Source organism: Paramisgurnus dabryanus, chromosome 16, assembly GCF_030506205.2.
Source record: "Paramisgurnus dabryanus chromosome 16, PD_genome_1.1, whole genome shotgun sequence".
NCBI lineage: Eukaryota > Metazoa > Chordata > Actinopteri > Cypriniformes > Cobitidae > Paramisgurnus > Paramisgurnus dabryanus.
This window is the reverse complement of record NC_133352.1, coordinates 17654920-17659934: the sequence shown is the minus strand read 5'-3', so window position 1 is coordinate 17659934 and position 5015 is coordinate 17654920.

Here is a 5015-nt window from a genome sequence, read left to right as displayed (position 1 = left end):
AGAATTCCTCCACAACAGAAACACTGCACATTATCTTCCCTCCCAAGACAAAACATGCCCGCCTCTGCCAGTTTGCTGGGCTGTACCGGTGAATTCACTGGCCAGTGAGTGAAAGTTCTCCAGCGAGCTTCCTCACTCTTCATGTGTGGCCCCTTGGGATACACAGTCTCATCCATAACTTCTCCCATCTGTAATTCCAAGGCTTCTGTCCAAATTTTCTTTCCAAAATACAAAACAAACATAAAACATGCATTTGCTGTAAAAAAAAAAAGTAAAATCCACATAGTTCTGCATGTTTGCAAATTATTAAAAATATAACGTCTTGTTTACATTTAACATAATAATCATTTTGATTTGGTATAATGGTATTTAAATGATTTTGAGATTAAGGGGGTCCCCTAGTGGTGTGGGGGCCCTATGCAACTTGCGTAATTTGCGTATAGGAAGGACCGGCAGGCACTGCTCTCATGCAGGCTCATACACACCATTGAGATGCCTGTGGTCGGAAAATACTCATCATTGGCAGGAAAGCATTTTCTCTAAATTGACGTCAATGGCAGTAAAAGAGTTAATAATCATTTAGTAAATAATTATAATAATTTAAATATAGCTGCAAGCAACGATACCGGGGTCAAGCCAAACATGGCACAAAATGAATCAGACCAGGGACTGTCATGATTTAATGTCTAAGTTTCCATGTGTTTTAGGCAAAAATAGCAATTTGTTTAATGTTGAGACCACTAGGTGGCACTGTGCCGAAACAATAGATGGTGCTTCAGGTCATGACACTGATGACACCCACCAAAATTGGTGTAAATACAATAAAGCGATACGGAGATATTGCCTCCAATGTCTTGACCACTAGGGAGTGCTGGCCAAAACAATAGATGGTGACTTGGGGCATTACTGTAATGACACCCACCAAATTTGGTGTAAATACGATGAAGAGATGCGGAGATATAGCCTCAAATCTCTTGACCACTAGGGGGCGACGAAAAGTTTACAAGTGCTTTCAGAATATGTTGCTGATGAACCATACCAAGTTTCATAACAATACGCAATTGCGTTTCTGAAAAACTTAAACTTAAAGACAAAAATCAAAATTGTCGACATCCAAAATGGCCGACCAAAAACCATTTGGTATCGTTTGACTCGGCATGCCTCACGAAATCTAACAAGACCACTCTCATAATTTTACACTCAAGTTTGCAGTAGTTATAAGCAAAAATAGGTGTTTTTCATATCTCGTGACCACCAGGTGGGGCTGTGACGAAACGGTGCATGCACCCTCAGGTCATCACTGTTATGACATATACCAAGTCTAGCAAAAGTTTTGCGAAGATACAGACTCAAATATATTTTGCGTGCTCGCTATCGTATTCGTTGATGCGTTAGACGACAACGGATAGGTCTATCGAAAAGATTTTGATAACTTTTTGTCTGGAGAGTGTCTAGATGATGCGTACTACAAATCAAGCCAATTAAACAAGCGCTCTAGGAGGAGTTTGAAAAAGTAGCTGTGCAATATAATTCAAAATGGCGGACAGGAAGTAGGTCTGACAATGACATTTTTGGTACGGTCGGACTCAGCATGAGCCAAGGAATCAATAGAGTGAAGTCTTTTTTCAGAGTGACAATTTAATGAAATGAAATAAACATTTTATTATTTTCTTTATCTCCTGACCAGTAGGTGGCGCCCTCCTTAAGGTTTGCAGGTGCTTTCAGAACATGTTGCTGATGAACCATTCCTAAATTTCGTAGCGATACGTTATTCTGTTTGTGAAATACTGAACTTAATGAGAAAATTCAAAATGGCCGACCGAAAACCGTTTGTTATCGTTTGACTCGGCATGCCTCAAGGAATCTAACAAAACCACCTTCATGATTTTAGACTCAAGTTAGTTATAAGCAAAAATAGGCATTTTTCGAATCTCGTGACCACTAGGTGGTGCTGTAACGAAACGTTGCATGCACCCTCAGGTCTGTAATGACATATACCAAGTTTTGCGAAGATACAGCGTTTTGGCGTGCTCGCCGCAGTATATGTTGTCACTGTATACGAGAACGCATTGGTCTATCAAAAAGCTTTTCATAACTTTTTGTTTGGGGTGTCTCTAGATGCTACATACCGAAGGACATGCAAATCGGACAAACACTCTAGGAGGAGTTCGAAAAAGTTGGTTTTACGGAAAATTCAAAATGGCGGAAAGATTTGCATGACAGAAATGACATCATAGAGTGCAATTGAATCATGAGCCAAGGATTCAGAGGAAACAAGAATATAGGTTATGACTCACAGGTCAGAAGTTATGAGCATGAACATAAGTGGACATTTGAACTGTTGGTGGCGCTAGAGGGTTTCAGTTAGACACACCAATGTTGCTATAGTAACTTCTAAGACTGTCCTCTACATGTGTGCCAAATTTCATAACTTTCCTACATACAGTTCTATGGGCTGTCATTGACTTCAATAGCGGAAGAACGAGGAAGAAGAATAATAATAATAGGAAAACTAACAATAACAATAGGTGCCTACGCCACTTCGTGGCTTGACCCCTAATATCCACCCCAAGATGCCAACCTTCCATGCACCCCCGGTAAATCTCACTCCAAGCGGAACTCAAAGGTTGGCAGCCCTGCTTCGTGGACATTTAAAGATCCCTATGGATAAAAACACAAGTTTTCTTACCTTAGATCAGATTAAGACGTTATTCACTTGACATCAACTTTAGAAACTGCCAAATGTATTCAGTAATCTGTTTAGCCTTAAAAGAGAGTGGCAGACACATATATATAGTGTGTCTAACCCTAATGTTAAGATCCACCCTGTTCAGCCGACACTTGACTCATTAATATTAATTATGTTATGCAAGGAGCATTTTTGTCAAATCAACATATTTTATGTTACTTTAACTAAATAAAATTACGTTAAACAATTTCAACTTGATTTTATAAGTTATGTCAACGTATCACAAGCCAAAACTTAAAATAGTAGATTGAATTGACTTGCAAAACCAAGTTGTTTTAATTTCATGCTACATTTTTTTATACAGTGAGTGAAATAAATTTATTTAGCATATCATTACATACATGACATTGAAAATATAGAAGCACCGTTGTGGTAAATCTTTAATTATGTAACTGGACATTTTGTATGCAGCTCAATATTTAAGTAAAGTACAGCGAAAACACATTGAGTAAGACTATTGTGATTCAATTCAATTAAAAGAGACGCATAGTGTGATGTATAGTATACAGAAAAATTATAAAATACATAGATGGTATTATTGCAAAAGGTGGACATGTCTGAAAGATATCAGAAACTTGAAACTAGAATCCAGCTTATGTTTGTTAAGGGTTCTCATGCAAGTTCCTAAATTTCATGTAGCCCAATACTCAGATGTTACTGAACTGAATAACTATTAGATATTATGTGGCTTCTCTTGAACATTAAAGGATGAGTGGGGAAAACAGTTCAAACGTAGCAGCACCCCAGCTAGGGGCATCTACATGGATAAAACAGATTAGTTTATTTTCTGTATTAAAAGGGACTTTTCTTCACCATAAAAAGCTTATGCATCAGTAATACCAGACATAATAGTAGACATAATTGACAATTTCTGCATTGATTTTTGGAAAAAATCTGTGGAACCAAGCAAAATGGATTTAAACATGGTGTTAAACTGAGTTAATAATACAGCAGTATTATTAGTGTTAGAAAGCATAATGAATCAAAATTGTACAAAATATTTCATAAATATGAAGAAGATAAATCACATGCATAACTTTATGAATGAATGGCAAGTATGGGGAAGTTTTATTGGCACAGCTTTCGTGTTGGCCTGCATATGTGGCATAACTGACATGTGAAATGGCGTGAAAGTAAACTGATATCTCTTTAGTATTTGTTCCTCATTTTTCCACCATCATGATAATTAATCAATCTCTAGGCTACATTTGATCCAAATCTTAAATTTACGAGTAAACCACAAAAGATGTCAATGCCATGGACAAATTCAGAGTAGAATAAATACACTCACCGGCCACTTTATTAGGTACACCTGTCCAACTGTGCGTTAATGCAAATTTCTAATCAGCCAACATGGCAGCAACTCAATGCATTTAGGCATGTAGACATGGTCAAGACGGTCTGCTGAAGTTCAAACCGAGCATCAGAATGGGGAAGAACGGTGTTTTAAGTGATTTTGAACGTGGCATGGTTGTTGGTGCCAAACGGGCTGGTATGAGTATTTCAGAAACTGCTGATCTACTGGGGTTTTCACGCACAACCATCTGTAGGGTTTACAGAGAATGGTCAGAAAAAGAGAAAATATCCAGTGAGCGGCAGTTCTGTGGGGCCAAATGCCTTATTGATGCCAGAGGTCAGAGAATGGCCAGACTGGTTTGAGCTGATAGAAAGGCAACAGTAACTCAAATAACCACTCGTTACAACCGAGATATACAGAAGAGCATCTCTGAACACACAACACGTCGAACCTTGAGGCGGATGGGCTACAGCAGCAGAAGACCACACCGGGTGCCACTCCTGACAGCTAAGAACAGGAAACTGAGGCTACAATTCGCACAGGCTCACCAAAATTGGACAATAGAAGATTGGAAAAACGTTGCCTGGTCTGATGAGTCTTGATTTCTGCTGCGACATTCAGATGGTCAGAATTTGGCATCAACAACATGAAAGCATGGATCCATCCTGCCTTGTATCAACGGTTCAGGCTGGTGGTGTAATGGTGTGGGGGATATTTTCTTGGCACACTTTGGGCCCATTAGTACCAATTGAGCATCGTGTATCTGACCATGTTCATCCCTTTATGAAAACAGTGTACCCATCCTCTGATGGCTACTTCCAGCAGGATAACGCGCCATATCATAAAGCGCAAATCATCTCAGACTGGTTTCTTGAACATGACAATGAGTTCACTGTACTAAAATGGCCTCCACAGTCACCAGATCTCAACCGAATGGAGCATTTTTGGGATGTAGTGGAATGGGAAGTC